Source organism: Girardinichthys multiradiatus, chromosome 2 (genome assembly GCF_021462225.1).
Source record: "Girardinichthys multiradiatus isolate DD_20200921_A chromosome 2, DD_fGirMul_XY1, whole genome shotgun sequence".
NCBI lineage: Eukaryota > Metazoa > Chordata > Actinopteri > Cyprinodontiformes > Goodeidae > Girardinichthys > Girardinichthys multiradiatus.
The window spans coordinates 8,366,707-8,388,631 of NC_061795.1; the positions used below are offsets into that span (position 1 = coordinate 8,366,707).

Here is a 21,925-nt window from a genome sequence, read left to right on the forward strand (position 1 = left end):
GGTCTGATCCAGGATGGTGATAAGTCTGCATACAGACAGGAGGTGGATCGGCTGGTACACTGGTGTTGTCAGAACTACCTTGAACTCAACCCACTCAAGACTGTGGAAATGGTGGTGGACGTTTGGAGAACACCACCCCCATACACCCCCTGCACCATCATCAACAACACCGTGTGAGCTGTGGACCACTTCAGGTTCCTAGGAACCACCATCTCTGGGGACCTGAGATGGTCTTCACACATTGACACAGTTCGAAAGAAGGCCCAGCAGAGACTGTACTTTGAGGCAACTCAAGAAGTACGACCTTCCACAGGAACTGCTGGTCATCTTCTACACTGCCATCATTCAGTCTGTCCTGTCTTCATCCATCTCAGTGTGGTTTGGCTCATTCACAAAACAGGACAGGTCCAGACTGCAACAAATAATCAGGACTGCAGAGAGAATAATCAGGGCTGACCTTCCCTCCATCCAGGATTTATACAGGTCTAGGGTCAGGAAAAGAGCTGCTAAAATTTCAGCAGACTCCACACACCTTGCACATAAACTGTTTAGGGTTTTACCTTCAGGCTGCCGCTACAGAGCACTGTTTACTAAAACCAAGCCGCCACAGAGACAGTTTCTTCCCCCAGGGTGTTTCTCTGATGAACATTCAATAGTGTACCAAACAACTGCATACTGAAGTTGCAAATGCAACTTTGTATATATGTATATTTAAGGACATAAAGATATATGCATAAATATATTTAAAATATATTTAAAAACCTAGAGAGCAAAGTGTACCAGAGTCAAATTCCTTGTTTGTATGTACGAACTTGGCACTTGATTCCGATTCTGATTGTGTGATATGTGTGGCCAATTGTCTGGATTTGCGCTAAAGAAACCAACAGGCAGTACATATGCATCCACCTTGCTGTTCACCACAATTTTCGTGAGGTACATGGCCTTATCAGGAGACTGTAACTACTCTAGATACTTATCCATGGGTGAAAAAGTATGCAATGTTGCTCAGTTGTGTAGAGCTGTGAAGCAACACGGAGCCACCCAAGATGGCGGACTGGAAGTGAGGCTGGGACTTCAGTGACATCAAGAGTCCTTTCTGTGGGCATCAGCTGAGAGTTCAGCTACATTCATACTTTTTATACAATACTATGTATGGTGATGCAGCACCTGAGGCCCCTGTGCACACACAAAAAAGCCTACCAGATGGTGTTTCTTGTTCAAGCAACACGCTTCCAAATCCCATTTGGCAGAACCGAATTACGTTTCCAAAGTCTAACATGTGTTCACCATGTTTCATTTGTTTGTTTTGTTTTTCATTTGAATTGTACCGCTCAAGGCAACATATTGGAGTAGCTCTGTTGCTTTGATTCTGATGTGTTCTTTTTGAAACCCTGGTTCCTCCTTTTGTGGATGAAGGTTGCTTTATCTGGACGTTTGACATGTCTCCAAATTTGAAGATATTTCTGGGTACAAATTAAATATTCATAAGAGTGCGCTTTTGTCACTGAACTTGAATAACTTAAACTATATTACTAGTGGGACACCTTTTGAGATAGCAGCACACAGCCTTGTTTTACTCGCAATTTAGGTCTTGTCATAATGGAGTTTTCTTAGACTGAGATACACAACCACGAGGACAAAGACAACGTTTTAACAGCTTATTTAGAAACATGGATAAAGGGGACCTCTTGGTGGATGAGTTTGTCCCGTCATGGTGTGGGGTCGGGGGTCCGGTTGTGGTGCGGTGCTGGGTGGGTTCTGCCCTGTTGCGCCAGTGGGCGGGGGTGGCGTTGCGCAGGGCCCTTGACTTGCTGTTGTGGCACGCTGTGTGGTGGGGGAGCAGGGTGTGGTGGGGGTTCTTAGAGCGGGGCTGTGTGTGGAGCTTGCGTTGTGTGGGTGTGGCTTCATCGGCTTCTCGGCCACGGAGTTCACCTGTGGGGGTGTGCCCCTGTGGGGGTGGGGATTTGTGGCGTTTGGGTTCGGGGGGATGTGTTCGATATCGGTGTCCTTGTTGGGGGTAGCCCTGTGGGGAGGTTCTTGTTGGGGTTCACTGGGGGTGGGAGACTCATGGGGTTGGGATCGGAGATCGTTGGGGGGTCGGGACTGCTCCGTCCTGGGGCGGCTCCGGTTGGCGGGTTGCTTTGGGCCATGTGGACCCCTCTTTTGTACATAGCCCCCTCTCCGGAGGTGGATGGGGATTGTTGGGGACTGGGTTCGGGGCGGGGGGGCGGGAGCTGGGCCGGGGTCACCCGGGTCTGGGCAGTACCAGCGCTGTCTGCCTGCCTCTGCCCCAGGAGGGAAGGGTACCACCTCCTGAGTCTGGGGGTTGGTTGCCCCGAGGGGGTACCGGCACCTGGACCTGGGAGTATAGAGTATGCATGGGGAGTGTGAGTGAGTGTATGACGTCCATTGTTGTTTATCCTTACGTTGGGTGTGAGTGATATTATGTGTATGCATGAGGGGGGGAAGTGGGTGATTGTGACTGTGTGCCTGTTTTTTTTTTTTTTTTGCGACAGGTTGGGTCTTGAACTGCTCCCTCTCCTGGATCAGCTGCCGGTGGTTGGAGTCTCTGCCCGCTGGTGTACTTGTGGTTCTCGGTGTCCGCGGCCGGGTGCTTTGGTGTGGGCTGGCTCACTCCCGGTGGCTGCTTGCCGGGGCCTGGTCCCCTGGGCTCTGTCGGGCCTCTGCTTGGGGGGTGGTGTGTCCCGGGGTCTTGGGCCTCTGGGTCCATGGCTGGATCTGCTCGGGTGTGGACGGCTGCCAGCGGGGCCTGTGGACTTGTTGCTGCGGCCCCTGGGGCTTCTGCACTGTCGCTGCTGGGTGGTTCCCCTGGGACTCTCCACTGCTCTTCTCTGGGGGGGGGGGTTGCGGTAGTCCCGGCGGTGGTTCTCCTGGGGTTCCTGTGCTTTGGGAGGCCTTTAGATGTGTGTGGCTCGGATCTCCTCATTGTCCGTCCAGGGACCATGGGGCAGGCCTGTGGGTCCTCACACTCGCTATTGCATATTTTTGTGGAGAAACCTTGTATACAGGAGCACGTCCACACCCATACTTACAGGTGTTGAGCTTCAGGTGTTGACAGATACACAGATGTTCTATTTTGGGCTGCACCTCTCACTAAGTACATTTTACATTCAGAATTACCATGTACTATTTTGTTAAAAAAAAAAAAAAACATGGATAAAGGTCGGACTGGAACCAGGGCTGGAGCTGGTGGACAAACGCGGGGTCTCTCTGAAGGAGAAAGACAGAAGCTGGTAAACACTCTGGTTGGAAACAGAGAAAATGTGAATGTGTTCTTTAGATGCTGACTTCTTGGCAAGACTGGGGGAAATAAGTCCTTCTACATGGTGGCTTGAGGCTGACAGGCTGTGAACAGTTTGAGGATGAAGTGCTTTGTTTCTTCTCTTCCAGGAAACTCCACTATGGTTGGGGAGTTTTAACATTGGAGGGTGGACAGGCAGGTTGATGGGTGGTTCTCAGGTGGCTCCTGAGAAGCTGGGCTTGGAAGCAGAGAGGAGGCTCAGGGCTGAGGTGTCGAGGCTGGAGTTCCCAAACTCCTCTGAACATGACATGAGTAAAAACGGAGACCAGAAAGGTTCCATGACTTCCTTCAGTGAAGGATGACCTGCAAGGCAGGGGGAGAAAAACAAGGAGATCAGAAAAACTGCTTGGAAGCAAGACTGCAGAGAAGCGCAGGTCTAGCTGTTACCACACCAAGTGAGAAAACGAGCTGACGCCTCCCTCTGGGTTTCCACTCCAAAAGTAGCCCAGCTGATTGCTCTCAGATGAGCAACACCTGTGCAGCAGCACCTGCCAGTCACACCATGCACAGAAAGAACACAGCACTGTACTCGATAATGAGGCAGTTTGAGGTGGACGGTGGAATGACTGATGACAGACTCTATCTTAAAAGGGCCCAAAAACCAAGGTGCAAGTTTTTTGGAGTAGGCCTTTAGGGGAAAATCTTGGGAGGACAGCCATACCTCTTGGCCCGGGGGCATAGACCGGAGCGGGTGTCCTCTTTCTGTCCACGTAGCGCTTGTTTGTGCAAAGGACCGTTGAAGAGCAGACCTAGTCTGGTTCCATAGTCTCTTACAGTTGTGCAAGTGGGTTCTGACAGAGGGGAGAATCTGGTCAGGGAAAGTAGCAGGTAACAGAGTGGGTTGGTAACACAGGAGGCCTCAAAGGGTGACAAACCGGTGGCTGCAGAGACATGGCTGTTATGAGCATACTCAACCCAACCCGATGCTTGTGCAGCAGCACCTGCCAGTCACACCCTGCACAGAGAGAACACAGCACACAGCTTGTGTGCTTTGGAGGACCGATCCTGACAAAATTTAAAATAAAAGCAGAAATATATATATTGTTTTTCCTTTTCCTTAGAGATGCATTTTCATTAAGAAATGTATATATTTTCTTTTTCCTTTTCCTTACACATGCGTTTTCATCAAGAAATGTATATATTTCGTTTTTCCTTTTCCTTACACATGCGTTTTCATCAAGGGATGTATATATTTTCTTTTTCCTTGTCTTTACACATGCGTTTTCATCAAGAAATGTATATATTTTCTTTTTCCTTTTCCGTAGACATGTGTTTTCATCAAGAAATGTAAATATTTTCTTTTTCCTTTTCCTTACACATGCCTTTGTTCTTTTTTACATTTCCTCGTCTCTCTTTTTCATTTACCGTATGTGTAACGGGGTTTTATTTTAAAATCACTATTGATGTGAAGTTTGTCAACATTGGTTTATTTATTCTTCAAATTTATTTTATTTAATCAACAATTTATTTTTTTCCTGACTTTTATTGCTATATACATTTTTTATGTTACTCTTGTCAGTTGGTGGTTACCATAGCAACCAGTAACAGTCAGCTCATCCCCTTTTTCTGTTGCTGTCTGTTACTGTGGTATGTATTAGGATCAGCTCTGTGTTTTCTTAACAAATATGATTTTTCTACATATATTTTAGATTAATTTAATTATATACATTTTGTCATATTCGATTTTGCCATATTTTGTAAATGTTTTAAACTGTTATTGTAATTCATGTTGTGTATTTCAGCTGTGTTTAATGTTACAACTGCTAACTGTTTTATCAACTGTTCATTTGATTACTCAGTAGTAATTAGTAGTAATTAATAGTAGTAGTAGTACACTGTCAAATGTAACATGTTGTTTTAACTCAAAAAAACAATTCCAAGGGCTGCCTCAAAATTTTAGATTAAGTCCAGTAAAAGTGTAGTTTAGTTGACTCAATGTTGTTAGTTTACTAAACTGTCAAAGATTAACAGAACATGCCAATTTCAATCAATTTAAACTCTTCTTTGAGTTGAGCTAATTTGCATTAATACTTTAACATAAATGCTTGATGTAGTCATTTATGCTAGAAAATGCATTTATCTTAACTATTTGTCTTAATTGTACTAATTATACCTTTGTAGTTGATTTAGCTAGTTAAACTAGTTGTTTAAACACTGATATATATTTCATCTTCAATATTTCTGTGAATTAAATCAATATAAATTCCTTACTTGATGTAACTACTTCAATTAGTTGTTACAACTCTTAAATCTGATTCATCTTAAACATTTGTCAATTAAGTCAATTGAGATATAGACATCGACATGAAAACAGCATCTACCCCCATTACCCCATAATAAAAATCAATGAAACTTGCTCAAAAATGATTTTTTTAAATGAGTAACTTTTATTAATTATTTGCCATGCATAGAATAAACCACTTTGAAGCTTAGGACAATTTAGTCTGAAGTAAAAAAACATTCTTCAGAAAGAAGGACCTCAAACAGGCCATAGCAGCCTACAGGTCAAGTTCAACCAAGCCTATCAAAATGGCTCAAATATTTATAAGCAATGTTTTTTTAAAATCTAAATCTATAGTAACACTACAACATATTGTTTACCACTATCACTATCCTTGTATTTGAATATTTGTAATGAGCCATTTAACAATCTTAATCTAATTCAATGCTGAAAAACTAGAAAAACTGAATCAGCCACAGTCCACAATGAAGATCCGAACTCAACTGAGGTTTTACATTGTCTTCCGCAAAAGTCTGTTTCTCAGGCCATGAACAAGGGATGAACACTGCCCTCCGCCAATGTTCATGAACACCTTCTGAATCACCTCAAAGGCGTATTTGTGATTTTTAGGGTAGTCCATGTTCAGACAGTAGAGCAGACCCATGAGCATGGCAACAGCACTTGTGATGTCCTTAAGATCAGTCAGGACCACCGCTTCCTCCAAGACCACAGACACGTCAACGATCTCTTCTCCATCTTTCACCATCACCAGACCAACTTTCATCCCTTTGCAGAAAACCCCTTCATCTTCAGTAGCCTGCAAAAATAACGAGTTGTCAAATAAAGTATTGTTGGTCATTAGTTGTAAATTGAATTCATGACATCAAGGACAAGCACGTTTACATTTTTACACCAATAAAATGTATATGGATTACAAGAAAAATGTAACATACCTGTCCAGCTTCACTGTTCCAGAAAGACCTGTCACAAGAAGCTAAAATAAAAAGACAATTTTAATATTTATTCGTAATGTGGGCATAATGCCTAATACATTGTCTATTGTATTACCATGTGATCCAATAGAATGTAATATTTTTACATATTTTTAGCTTTAGGCATATGCAATACAAAGCTCTCTCAATATAAGGGCATCAGGGCAGTTTCACACATTGCTCATTAATTACTATAACGCACCCACTTGCAAAGAAACAAAATATACACGGTGCAATTTAAGCAATTTGAAAAATTCAACTGAATAAAAGTCTACTTTATGCGTGTGACGCCACAACACAAAGTTACAGATTGACAAAAAATAGGTCCTACTGACAAACATGGATTAATATACCCTCACCCATTAACCACGGAGACAGGTGGGACTATGGTGCAGTAAAGAGAAAATACGGCAGAATTGTTCGAGAAGGTCCGTACCTATTGCTCTGGCCAAATGGTTACAATGAATAATTAATTAACTAAACCCATTAGCGCATAGCATGTAGTAGTACAAATACACAGACTTATGAAGCAAGACAAGATAAAGGCTTGTAAATAGTTCACCGTAATGAGTTTGCTCACAAAACGTACTTTCATTATTCACTCCCCTCCACATGGGCACAATGACAACATGGCCGTTACATTGTTACCTTTTATTTTTAATGGCTTGCAACGCGCAAGGGCAGTTTCGCGCTGCAATGGGCAAAGCACAAGCACGAAGCAAAGCACACCGCGTTGCGAAGTCCCGCGCAAGCTGCGGTCAAAGTTCAAGATAGTTCAACTTTGCGCTGAACACAGCGGCAAGCGCAGCGCAAATCGCGCCCTGTCTAGCCCTTTAGTTTCACAAAATGTATACACCACATGTGCTTGAACCATGCACGGTCTGTGTTTATTTAATCATTGTTTTTGTACAAACGCCATTACAAACAGCACCAACATGGCACCTTTTTCCAATAGGAAATATGTGCATTACACAAAACATTAGCTGTGGCGAGAGTTATGTTCAGCAAGACAACGAAAAGTATCTTAAAAGTTACCTGAATCCTAATTGCAGTCAAGTGTAGTGTACCAGGAGCACATGCCCTGACATATCGCCAGGAATGCTAAGCTACATAAGCTAGCTAGGCTCGGTTATTTGTAGTAGTTATTTAGCGTTAGCTAATTTTATTATTCAGTATGTCAAAATGTGTTACTTTACTCACCTTAATAGCAAATGACGACGAAAAACTCCAAAATATGCGAAGAGGCGAAAATAGTGTCTCTCTCTCTGCCTGCCTGCCTGCACCCATTGCCCAGTCTCCAACAGTCAGATAAACGTGATGACGCAGCCTTATTTTAAATTAGACACGCCCATAATTGCAGAGATAGTTCAGTTGAAAAACATTTCAGAATTCACTGTGCGAAGTTCAATTTTTTACTTTTTTGAGTAATTGAACAGTTTTCAATGAAAAAATATGTGTTATCACAATAGCTCAATAAAATACTTGCCAAACTGACTCAGAATGACATGTTGACATAATTAAAGTGCAAAATTACAATTTACAGTGTAGTAGTTAATTCTAGAATTGCGCCGCTCAAGGTGGCAGCAGGTTGGAGTAGCTCTATTACTTTTGATTCTGATGTATTCTTTTTTGGGAACTATTCCTCTTGTGGTGGATACAGTTGGTTTTTTTTTTGTTTTTTTTTTTTGTAAAACTGTCCTCTCCGGTGTCAGATGCTGTGCAGCTTGGAGGATTTTTCCTAAAACTTTCTATTTTTTTGACATTTGTTATGATGCGTTGCCATGGCAACGGGATTGTTTCTTACAACCAGGAGCAGCTGATTAATATCTCAAAAGCTCAAATAATACTTCAACTACAACCCCAAATCCCTGATGAGTTGAAAAGGAGACGCCGTGGATGCAGAGCAGGAGCTAAGAGAAGAGAGAGAAGGAGGAAGTTCAAACCATCTCTTCTGTTGATTATGATGGGCAATGTGAGATCGTTGGGAAACAAGTTTTCATCCATATTATTTACCCAGAGAGTTCACCAGTGTTATTTTGGCAACAGTTTACATTCCACCTTCCGCTGTTGCCGACACTGCATGTGATGCCATCAGCTCAGTTGCTGCTAAGCTACAGACACAAAACCCCAATGCTTTTGTGGCAATTTCTGGTGATTTTAACCATGTTTCACTCTCTGCTACACTTCCAACGTTTCAACAGTTTGTCAGCTGCTCTACCAGAGAAAACAAAACATTGGATTTGTTTTATGCAAATGTCAAGGACTCATACATCTCTACAACAAGACCTCCTCTAGGCAAATCAGATCACAATCTTGTTATTCTCTGCTCGAAATATAAGCCCCTTGTTCAGAGGCAACCTGTAATAAAGAGGACTGTGAGAAAATGGTCACAGGAAGCTGAAGAAGCTCTGCAAGGTTGCTTTGAGGCTACAGACTGGGACGCACTGTGCCAGCCACATGGAGAGGACATCAATGCCATGACTGAGTGTGTAACCGACTATATAAACGTCTGTGTGGATAACGCCATCCCCACCAGAACCGTGAGATGCTTCCCCAATAACAAATCTTGGATCAGCAGTGACCTGAAGGACCTGCTTAACAAGAAGAAAAGAGCCTTCAGAGAGGGAGACAGAGAATTATTGAGGAGTATACAGAAGCCACTTAAAGACAAGATAAGTGACAGCAAGGAGGTGTACAAGAAGAAGCTGGAGAGCAATCAACCAGCAAAACAATATCAGAGATGTGTGGACAGGGATGAAGAAGATCACGGGCTTCAGGCAGAGGGATGATCGGACCGATGAAGGTCTGGACAGAGCCAATGAACTGAACACATTCTTCAATAGGTTGAGTTCAGAAACAAGCTTCGCATCCTCCTCTCCTGCTCACAGCCAAACAGACATTCCACCTTCCTTTGACCCACAGGACCCACAGCTTTCCAGTAACACCTCAAATTTTTTATCTTCCACCTCAGCCCTAGACCCTTCTGCTTCTACATGTTTGCTTTCAACCATATCAGAAGATGCTGATGCTTCCTTTGCTTCCCCCTTCCACCTGTGTGTCTCAAGAAGTCAAGTGAAGATGCAACTGGAGAAACTGAATCGGAATATGGCTGTAGGTCCAGATCATGTCATCCCTAGAGTCCTGAAGGCCTGTGCAGAGCAGCTCTGTGGGATTCTGCAGCACCTCTTCAACCTTAGCCTGGCCCAGAAGAAAGTTCCAGTGTTGTGGAAGACCTCCTGTCTTGTTCCGGTACCAAAGAAAACTCACCCATCAGTCCTCAATGACTATAGACCTGTTTCCCTGACATCCCACAACATGAAGGTCCTAGAGAGACTCCTGTTGGCCCACCCGAGTAAGCAAACAGTAAACCATCAGGACCCCTTCAGTTTGCTTATCGTTGTGGAGTTGGAGTTGAAGATGCCATCATACACCTGCTTCAACAAACCCACTGTCATCTGGACAAAGCCAGCAGCACTGTGAGGATCATGTTCTTTGATTTCTCCAGTGAGTTTAATACAATCCAACCTGATTTGCTTTGCCAGAAACTCCAGAAGACTCAGGTGGAGGCCTCAACAATCTCCTGGATCAAAGACTGCCTGACAAACAGACCACAGTTTGTGATACTGAAGGGTTATGAGTCTAACCAGGTAGTCAGCAGCACAGGAGCACCACAGAGGACTGTACTCTCACCATTCCTTTTCACTCTGTTCACCTCAGACTTCCAGTACAAGACAGACTCCTGTCATCTGCAAAAATACTCAGATGATTCTGCAGTTGTGGGGTGGATCAGAGATGGACAAGAAGCTGACTACAGGAAGGTGGTGGACTGCTTTGTGGCATGATGTGGAAACAATCATCTCATTTTGAACGTGACTAAAACAAAGGAGATGGTTGTAGATTTTAAGAGAAACAGGAATAAGTCAAAAACTATTTCTATCATGGGATAAGAAGTTGAGGTGGTGGAGGAGTATAAATACCTCGGTGTTCACCTGGACAACAGACTAGAGTGGAGATGCAACTGTGAAGCCATCTACAAGAAGGGACAGAGCAGACTGTACTTCTTGAGGAAGCTTAGGTCCTTTGGTGTTTGCAGCAAGATGCTGTATATCTTCTATAAGTCTGTTATGGAAAGTGTGATCTCTTCTGCCATCATCTGCTGGGGAAGCAGCATCAGAGCCAGAGACTTAAAAAAGCTCAACAAGCTGATAAAGAAGGCTGGGGACTCCTCTGGAACCTCTGGAGATCATTTTGGAAAGACAGATTCTTCATAAAATGAAGAACATTATGGAGAACCCTGAGCATCCCCTTCATGAGACTGTCCTACAACAACAGAGTGTCTTCAGTCAGAGGTTTCTTCAGATCTGCTGTAAGATGGAGCGCTACAGGAGATTCTTCCTGCCCACAGCCATCAGCATCTACAACGGCTCTTTGAAGAAACCTTCATAATGAGCTACAACAACATTTAATTTCCCTTTGGGATTAATAAAGTATTTTTGAATTTGAATTGATATATATATATACAGTACACACCAAAAGTGTGGACACACCTTCTCATTCAAAGAGTTGTCTTTATCTTCATGACTATGAATGCCAAGAATGTGCGTAGCAGTAATGAAAGCAAAAGGTGGCTACTTTGAAGAACCTAGAATATAAGACATATTTTCATTTGTTTCACACTCTTTTGTTCAGTATATAATTCCACATGTGTTAATTCATAGTTTTGATGCCTTCAGTGTGAAGCTACAATATTCAGTCATGAAAATAAAGACTACTCTTTGAATGAGAAGGTGTGTCCAATCTTTTGGTCTGTACTGTAACTAAATGACATGTAAGAGATATGATGTAAAAATGTACAGCCTTTAGAGATAACAAAATCTTAAGACTTTTTATGACTCTTTAAGACCAGGGAGAAACATATATGCAATCTCTTTTGAAAAAGTCAATGCCAAGTGTCCTGCTCTTTGTTGGGCTGTGAGCACAACCCCCATTTGTGGACGTCGGGCCCTCATACCATCCTCATGGAGTTGGTTTCTAACCATTTGTGCAGACACATGCACATTTGTGGCCTGCTGGAGGTCATTTTGCAGGGCTCTGGCAGTGCACCTCCTGTTCCTCCTTGCACAAAAGCGAAGGTAGCAGTCCTGCTGCTGGGTTGTTGCCCTCCTACAGCCTCCTCCACGTCTCCTGGTGTAATGGCCTGTCTCCTGGTAGCACCTCCAGGCTCTGGACACTACGCTGACAGACACAGCAAACCTTCTTGCAACAGCTCGCAATGAGCCGCACTACCTGAGCCACTTGTGTGGGTTGTAGAGTCCGTCTCATGCTACCACCAGTGTGAAAGCACCACCAACATTCAAAAGTGACCAAAACATCAGCCAGAAAGCATAGGTACTGAGAAGTGGTCAGTGGTCCGCACCTGCAGAACCACTTCTTTATTGAGTGTGTCTTGCTAATCGCCAAAAATTTCCCCCTGTTGTCTAATCCATTTGCACAACAGCATGTCAAATTGATTGTCAATCAGTGTTGCTTCCTAAGTGGACAGTTTGATTTCACAGAAGTTTGATTTACTTGGAATTATATTGTGTTGTTTAAGTGTTCCCTTTATTTTTTTCAGCAGTGTATATATATATATATATATATATATATATATTATAGATGTGATTAATGTTTTAGGGGTATAACTAATTGTCATATTTTGTGAGCACCAACTTCTAATTCTGCATATCCCTGATTACATCTAAGTGATGTGGTCCAGCCAGCCCTTTAAACTTAATGATGACGTGGACAGCGGAGAGAGTTATCACAGACATCTGCAGACCACCTGTGTGATGCTTCGCTCACCATCCAGAAAGACAAACCACAGGTCTCAGTTGCAGCGTCCCATCCATGTCTCTGACCTTGCGAGAGATTTAGCCACACCGCCAGAGACTTTCTGTTCAGAAAGACATCTACCTCTTTGCTCTGTTGAAAAGGTGTTCCAGGAACTGTGTATATATATATATATATATATATATATATATCACTCAGGTTTATCCTACTGTTGCCATTGGTAATACTTGTACAGTTTTATTTTATGCCTTTTGTGTCTTGTAATCTTGATCTGTTTGAATTATTTTTTTTCCACATTCTGTTTAAAGTGCTATTTGTAATTTTCAAAATAAACTGTGTTTAGAAATTTAAATGAAGTTGATGTATTGTTAGGTCAAATGGAAATAAAATACATTGGTGACAAAAACAATGTAGAAATGTATTAGAACAGCTTAAAACTTTAAGAAACTATCTGAACAAAACATATTTATGTATTTCTTATATAGCACCTTATTTCGGTAGCATTCTTTCTAAGATGGAAAACAGTCTGTCCATTCTCTGTGCCCTCATGTCCTCCCTGATCAAATCCATCATCTCTGTCCCTCTTTCTTTTCTGACCTCTTCCTGCTGGCTCACTGTCTTCCTTCTCCGTCTGGTTGCCCACCACTCCGCTTGGCTCTGGAGTGTCCTCAGGGATGGAGGCAATTAGGACAGGAGGTGTTGTGGAAGACCTCAGTCCCAACACCTCATCCGTAAGGACAAACCAGGGCCAAGTAGCAGCAGTGGGCTTTTCACTGACTCCCTCTCCTGACCCTGGATACTTGCAATCCTAAAGTTAGAAGGAAGAAAAAAAGTGTTGACTAAACAGAGAAACCAATGAGACTTTTAGAAATATTTTTTATTTGTGTGCGACATGAGAACTTCTGAACATACTTTATATTTCCTTTTCATATTGTCCCACTTTTCTTTGGGCCTGCAAGGGTGTGACCTTCCCCTGTTGGCCCATCTTCTCCAGAATTATCCTAAACAAGCAAAAGGAAAGAGGGAAAACCAAAAGAAGTATGTTAATCACTGGATGGATATTTATGAAAGTTAGAAAGATAGGAGTTTTCGAAACTGGACAGAAACTGACTGCAAAGAATGTTGTTATTGTACCTCCAAGCTACGGTGGCTGAGTTTTTAGTTTCAGTAAAAAGGTGGTCATTCTCACCCCTGAGCTTAATAAACTGGCCCGTCTGCTCCTTTGTACCTAAACAATAAAAACAACAACAACAAAAAAACATCTTGCTTAATATCAGTGTAAAAAAAGTATTTTTTAATTTTACATTTGTCTTAATTTGCAGAACATATTAAAATATTTCAATGCAAATGCCTAAAACAAGCTCTTTCAAACTTTTCACTTCTTTACTGAGATTTGCTTGCATTTGAATGTGTATTTCTCTTCAGCTGTACCTGGAATCAAGAATTATAATGCTAGCTGAATTATAATTATATACTTTTAAAAACACATATAGCACATTTCTTCATCAAAAATGAATATTTAAAAGCTTATTTATTCTCAATCACACTCTCCAGCGATACGGTAGGATTACATAAAATTGTCCATTTATTCAGGTTAACTTTAATATCACCTGCAATGTCAAATCGACTTACATGAACAAATGACACAATACATTAAAATAATACTAACATAAACTGTTAGAAATCACTTGTGTTTAACGTTCACTGTGATGACTGGCAGCAGTAATTTAGTGCCGATAGTCCGGTCAGATCTCTACCGGGCTAGCTTGCCCCACCGCCGGTAGGGCTGGCGAGGCAAGCCGGGAGTTAATACGGCAGGAGCGGAAAACTCCGAACACGTCGGAGCACGTTTGAAATTAAGCGATGTCTTGATAAATCAAGCAGATTTTTCACGTCTACACAGTTATATTCCCGCACTAAAAACATTGTAAAAGTTCATTTGTGTCACAGAAAGTGTGATTTTTCACAGTTTACTCACAGCTTTTGCCACTGTGGTCCGCCATGGCTTGACCAAACCGCTTCGACCCGCAATGAATCATGGGAAAAGCTGGGCCGCGAAGGAAACTCACAACACATCCTTCAAATTGGGCAAAAGGACACATTTGTCTGCAGCATTTGACAGATCTTCCGAGCCGCGCTGTGACGTAATCGGCCGACAAGTATGGACTTGGAAGGATCCAGCCCCTGAATTGGGACACACCAGCGCCGTAGAAAGAGAGAGTTACGACATTCTTTGAACTCGCCGATAGGCGGTCATGTTGTTCATGTAGCTCTCAATAGTTACAAACATCTCAGCGGTGTCAGTCAGGATGAACGGCTTCAGGCGCGACATAACGCAAAAAGCAAATTTTTTCACTCTTTCCTGTGACTTTTGGTAATTAAATAATAATGAACTGATTACTGGCTACTAAATCATAATTTGAAAATCCAAACAGAAGTAACAATACCTAATATACATGCTCTTTCTGATCTCCTCCGCATGCTAGCACATGCTAGCAGGGATGCTATAACTATTCTGTGCCAGCGGTTAAGAGCTCTGATCAAACTTACCTTCGGATCTACATCCTATACTACGTGGAAAGATCTATTGCCTATGTATTTAAAAAAAAAAAAAATCCAAATATTACAGATGGAAAATGAGCAGAATTAAAATTTTATTTAAAACTTTTATCATTTTTAAATGAATGAGGAAAATATGTAACTGTATGAAAATATGACTGAAGACCTGGGATGAATTCTTAATTTTTGTAGAAGACATAATTATACTATTTTCTTGCTGTCATGTGAACTGAGTACTTGTATCTACAACAGAGTTGATTGTGACCGTAGTCTGACAACTGTTGTAAAATTGTAATTCATTGACTAAAATGTTCATTTAATTCAAAATGTAGTTAAAATCGTATTAGATGACAAAACAACTGAATTGTGCAAAAATAAATGACCAAACAATTTATTGTGATATGTAAAATGCAAAACTAGCTTTAATAAATAAGTACTTGCACTACCATTTATACAGTTTATTAATTACATCTGCACCAATAAACTGTATCTGATCAAATCTGGACAAGTGTGCCCAAGTCCGAATGAGGGTTCATCCTCCTTGGCATCATTGGCAGCAGCTCCTTTTGAAGTCAGTCACCACATCTGCTGACATCCCTGAAAACAATACAGAAACAATATCATAGCTAGAAGGCAAAAAAAAGTAAATGTGTTCCTCTGTAGGTTCAGCAGGCTACCATGGTTGGGTGTGCTGCATTTGGATGCACCAATCGGTCAGAGAAAGGAATCCATATGTATGGCTTCCAAAAAGATCCTGAAAGAAGGAAAAAATGGTTGGTTCAAGTCAGTAGAAGCAACCTCACCATCACCAGAGGTCACAACAACAGGAAACTATGTGCTGTAAGTTCAATCTGCACACTGCACTGGAAAATGCACAAGGGCCTAATGAAATGTGCAAGAAAATAAATAAATAAATCACTTTACAGGCACACTTTGAAAAAGGACAGTTTGTGAGGGCACAGTCAGGCCAAGTGAGACTGAGGGCTGATGCCGTTCCAACCCTTTTTCTTCATCGCCCAGAACCAAAGAGGAGGAAGGATCCTGCAATGAGAAGTCCAGCAGAACTTCCACTGCATGTTGATCCACTGACTAGTGATCACACATATAGTTCTAAAGTAAACTTTGGTACAAACCGTGTTAAATATATTTAAAATGTTTTACCTAATCTTTATGCTAACAGTGCCATTATAATTTCAGAGATGAAGGAAGTGTTGGGACCACAGCCATGGGTGTCAACACTAAAACTCCGGTACATACTTTCCTGGAACTTTTCAAAATAAAGTGCATTAACCTTCTTCCAGCACAGCCAGGAAAGGGGGTAACTGCGGACTTCCTGTGGCGCCATTACCCAAATAAAAGCCCCCACCTTTCCACAAATCTTTCTCTTCCACGCGGCCTTCCATAGGAACTGGATAGGAGAGGAAAGTGCGCTGATGTCTTTTGCTGGCAAAAAGACATAAATTCAACTGGATCCAAAGCCATACGATAATCGATCATATGCAAAGTTAAGTAGAATGAAATACTGTCTGTGTATCCGGTATTTTCATTCATGAAAGGGGAAATTAAGGTGTAAGAGTTGCTTACATTTTCTCTTCGAGGCACAACAGAAGCAAAACTGTATCGAGGAGAGATCCCGGTGGAGAAGTTGTTTCTACAAGCCGAGCCGCAAGGACGGACTACGGCTTGCACCACCGTGTTACGGTACCGAACAGCCGCCCAGCCCTCCGGAGCTAACGCTATAGATGGGTTTCAGGAGGATGATGTCATCACGCACGCTACCTTGCTACCTCCATGTTGAGTACCGAACGCTAAGCTCAGACCAGAATGGATCGTTCTCATTTAAATCCCCACGAACTTAAACGATACAATGAAAAAATTGCTGTTATTGGATGCGATCCATACGAAGTTCCTGCAGACTGTTTTCAACACCTTTCATCAACTGACAGGCTTCCAGATTTTTCCTTCCACGACTTATACATACAGGTCCTTCTCAAAATATTAGCATATTGTGATAAAGTTCATTATTTTCCATAATGTCATGATGAAGATTTTACATTCATATATTTTAGATTCATTGCACACTAACTGAAATATTTCAGGTCTTTTATTGTCTTAATACGGATGATTTTGGCATATAGCTCATGAAAACCCAAAATTCCTATCTCACAAAATTAGCATATCATTAAAAGGGTCTCTAAACGAGCTATGAACCTAATCATCTGAATCAACGAGTTAACTCTAAACACCTGCAAAAGATTCCTGAGGCCTTTAAAACTCCTAGCCTGGTTCATCATTCAAAACCCCAATCATGGGTAAGACTGCTGACCTGACTGCTGTCCAGAAGGCCACTATTGACACCTTCAAGCAAGAGGGTAAGACACAGAAAGAAATTTCTGAACGAATAGGCTGTTCCCAGAGTGCTGTATCAAGGCACCTCAGTGGGAAGTCTGTGGGAAGGAAAAAGTGTGGCAGAAAACGCTGCACAACGAGAAGAGGTGACCGGACCCTGTGGAAGATTGTGGAGAAGGGCCGATTCCAGACCTTGGGGGACCTGCGGAAGCAGTGGACTGAGTCTGGAGTAGAAACATCCAGAGCCACCGTGCACAGGCGTGTGCAGGAAATGGGCTACAGGTGCCGCATTCCCCAGGTCAAGCCACTTTTGAACCAGAAACAGCGGCAGAAGCGCCTGACCTGGGCTACAGAGAAGCAGCACCGGACTGTTGCTCAGTGGTCAAAAGTACTTTTTTTCGGATGAAAGCAAATTCTGCATGTCATTCGGAAATCAAGGTGCCAGAGTCTGGAGGAAGACTGGGGAGAAGGAAATGCCAACATGCCAGAAGTCCAGTGTCAAGTACCCACAGTCAGTGATGGTCTGGGGTGCCGTGTCAGCTGCTGGTGTTGGTCCACTGTGTTTTATCAAGGGCAGGGTCAATGCAGCTAGCTATCAGGAGATTTTGGAGCACTTCATGCTTCCATCTGCTGAAAAGCTTTATGGAGATGAAGATTTCATTTTTCAGCACGACCTGGCACCTGCTCACAGTGCCAAAACCACTGGTAAATGGTTTACTGACCATGGTATCACTGTGCTCAATTGGCCAGCCAACTCTCCTGACCTGAACCCCATAGAGAATCTGTGGGATATTGTGAAGAGAACGTTGAGAGACTCAAGACCCAACACTCTGGATGAGCTAAAGGCCGCTATCAAAGCATCCTGGGCCTCCTTAAGACCTCAGCAGTACCACAAGCTGATTGCCTCCATGCCATGCCGCACTGAAGCAGTCATTTCTGCAAAAGGATTCCCGACCAAGTATTGAGTGCATAACTGTACATGATTATTTGAAGGTTGACGTTTTTTGTATTAAAAACACTCTTCTTTTATTGGTCGGATGAAATATGCTAATTTTGTGAGATAGGAATTTTGGGTTTTCATGAACTGTATGCCACAATCATCCGAATTAAGACAATAAAAGACCTGAAATATTTCAGTTAATGTGCAATGACTCTAAAATATATGAATGTTAAATTTTCATCATTACATTATGGAAAATAATGAACTTTATCACAATATGCTAATATTTTGAGAAGGACCAGTATATCTGATACACAACCCGTCTTCATACACCGGGGAAAGTCTGAAAGCTTTTAAAAGCACGGATGCCTATCGATATTTCACGGCTGGCTGGGTCATTGACCCGAAAATATGGTATCAGAAGAACAAGAAAATATTCTTGTGTAAAGCAAAGGTAAGTCGTGTTCTACTGATCTTTATGCTTGATGTAAACAGCGGCTAACACTGTTAGCATTGCAAAGGGGTAAGCTAGGATCATTTAAATCATCCACTGAAACATAGAGCAGGACTAATGATTAATGTAAGAGTGATGTTAAGGTCCTAAATAAACAATTTTGAAATTTCAAGGGGTGGGTGAACGAACATCAAGCTCCTGACTGTTGCAAAAAGTCACGTAGGTGGGTGGGGGTTCCGAGTACCTGAGGTTAATATGTTGTACTTGTCCCAAGAAAGTTAAAGTCTCACACTCATCTTGATAAGTATTTTCTAGTTCTACTTTACTAATAGATCACATTCTTTAACTTCAGGTGAATCACTCTCTGGCCATAAATGCCACACCCACACAACCCTGGGTTGTTGTCAGAGAGGATGGGACAGTGCTAATGGCTCACTGCACCTGTAAAGCAGGATTGGGTGAAGCATGCTCCCATGCAGCTGCACTGATGTATGCACTACTGGCAGCAGTCAATGTCAAAGATGGACAGTCCAGCACTCAGAAGGCCTGTGCCTGGGTCATTCCAGGCAAAACATCTCAAATCCAGTATGAGGAACTGAGCAAAATATCAATGACCAAGAAGAATAAATCAAAATCCACTACACTGCCCAGCATTCCTGTCCCTTCAGAGGATGAATACACGAGGTTCTTCCAACAGCTGCATGAGTGTGATGTCCAGGAAGGAAATCCCAACGGAATGGCTATTTTGTCTGTCATCGCGGGTCATTCTGACAAATACATACCAAAGACTGTCCAACTGAACTTGCCACAACCTCTGACAAGTCTCTTCTCGAATGCAAGATTACAAGCAGATTTATCATCACTACTGGTAGAGAGTGAAAAGGTCTTTGATGATCTTCAGCTAACGGAAAAAGAGGCATGTACATTGGCTGTCTAGTTCTTCACTAAATTTGTAAAGCACTTCCTTATTTTTTATATTATTGGTATATTCAATAAGATTACTACACTTTTGGTAAAAGCTTCTGGTAAATGCATATTGGGTAAGTACTGGTATTAAGTATACTATTTGTACTTTGCTTAACACAAGGGTCCGCAACCTAAGGCTCCAAAGCCACAAGTGGCTTTTTGGATCTTCCACAATGGGTCTTGATAACATAGGCTAAAAATAAAAAAGAACCAACTAATGTTTTTTTTTTTCCTGAAGACCTTTTTAAAAAACGACTTTTTACTTAAAAGGTCATGTAACATTTGTGGCTCTAAACGAGTGTTATTTAGCTGGGCCGAGGGCAAATTTGGATCGTAAAGGTTGCAGACCCCTGGCTTAACACTAATATAAACAGATGTATCAACATTAAAAACTGCATTTAACTAATCTTCAGTGCTCAAAACATCTTGCAGTCATTTTCAGTAGAAAAGGCAACTAGAGAACAGTCAGCCAGCAAGGTGTGGTTTGAGCAAAGAGCAGGCAGAGTCACAGCATCGGTCTTCCATGAGGCAGGCAGGACGGACAGTGCCATATCCTTGATTAAAAGGATTTGTTACCCTCGATCCTGTCAAGTTTCTACTGAGGCAGTGAGGTAAAGACAGAAGTGCATATGGAAAGGCTACATAACCAACCAGGTTTACCCAGGGTTGGTTTTTATTTAATGTTTAAGGGATATTGCAGAGTAACAAAGTTATTATCATTACACGTCAAAGACTTAAGTGATGCAAGCTCAAGATAAGATCCCAGTCCTAACACTTCCACTATTTCATTTCTGCTATGTCGAAAAGTCAGGTAATTACAGAGTTAGATAATGTATACAATGCATAATTAGATCATGTTTGCATAACAGCTAATGCACAGGTTTTAGATGTGAAGTAGTATACTCTAGGTTGTGATTGTTGTAAGTAGGAGTCAATCTAATTCATGTGTAACATCATTTTTCTAGATGGGGAAATCTAAATGAGCCAGTAGATAGGATACAATACATCAAAGTGTTGCAAGATCATCACACAGATTTCCAGGTGACAACAGCAGGCCTCATCATCAACACATCTTTGCCGTGGATTGGTGCATCGCCAGATGGGATTATTACATGTGTCTGCCATGGTAAAGGTGTGCTTGAAATAAAATGTCCCTTTACCCTCAAAAATAGCTCTCTTGCCAACAGCTGTAACACTGACACAAACTTCTGTCTAGTGGAAAAGGACAATGTGATGACACTGAAGGCAAATCACAAATACATGTCACAAGTTCAAGCCCACATGCGTATTGCAGGTGTACAGTATTGTGACTTTGTTGTGTGGAGTCCCACTGAAACGTTTATACAACGCATTCAGTTTGATGACGTGTTCTTCAGTGAGACGTACAGCAGAGTAGTGCAGTTCATCAAAACTAGACTTCTGCCAGAACTTTTGGGAAAGTACTACACGGTACCACGCACAGTGGTCTCCCCAAACTCAGAGAAACAGCCAAATTCAGGATGCTACTGTGGTGAACCACAGGGAGCTCCAGAGGATATAGTCATCTGTGCATCAAAACTATGCAAGCGAGGACACTTTCACAGGTCTTGCTTGCAGATGACAAGGGTTCCAAAAGTGTGGAAATGTTATGAATGCAGGAAGATAAAGCCAAACTGAGGAACTACACTGTTATGCAACAGACATTGTACAAAGCTAACATAAAAAGATATTCAATAATATTTAGAATAAGGTTTTTTTTCCTTTTGTTCTGATGCCAGAGTTTTCCACTTATAAACATGGTGTCATTCCAGTAATCCCACTTTGGGTTATTTTCCAACTAAGTCGAAATACCTTATTAAGGTACTGCGATTGTCTTGTGATCTTTTAAAGTTGTGTTTAACCTGCCTTCTTTATCCCCTATTGTTCTTATTCTAATGATATACTTGAAATAAAATCTACACTGAGGAAAGGGACAAGCATAGATGAGGAGGGAAGAGGAGAGGAAGGAAGGGAAGAAGAGGGGCAGTGGGAGAGGAGGGATATTCTAATTCCAATTCTGTTATTTTGATGTACTGTAACAAGATAATTGGAATTAGAATATTCAACCTCTCTTCCTGCCTCTCTCCTTCCCTTCCTTCCTCTCCTCCTTACTATCCTCTTTCCATCTCTTCTCTCAGTGTATATTTCATTTCAAGTAGAACTACTGCAAATAAAATCTACGTTGTGAGGAGAGGAAGATGAGGACGTGGGATGATTTTCTTGTCTTGTTTTTAATCTTGTCTTAATTTTGTGCGTTATTAAAATCACAATTGAA

The 21,925-nt window shown here is 42.0% G+C and overlaps 1 long non-coding RNA gene across 1 annotated transcript; it reads right to left on the minus strand.

Annotated features, from left to right (window-relative positions):
• Window positions 1–5,686: 5,686 nt before the first annotated feature.
• Window positions 5,687–8,076, minus strand: LOC124859209. The gene is made up of 3 exons (XR_007036030.1): window positions 7,736–8,076; window positions 6,497–6,537; window positions 5,687–6,360 (listed from the first exon to the last, which is right to left on the minus strand). It is a non-coding gene; the product is annotated as an uncharacterized LOC124859209 (long non-coding RNA).
• Between the last annotated feature and the right edge of the window lie 13,849 nt (window positions 8,077–21,925).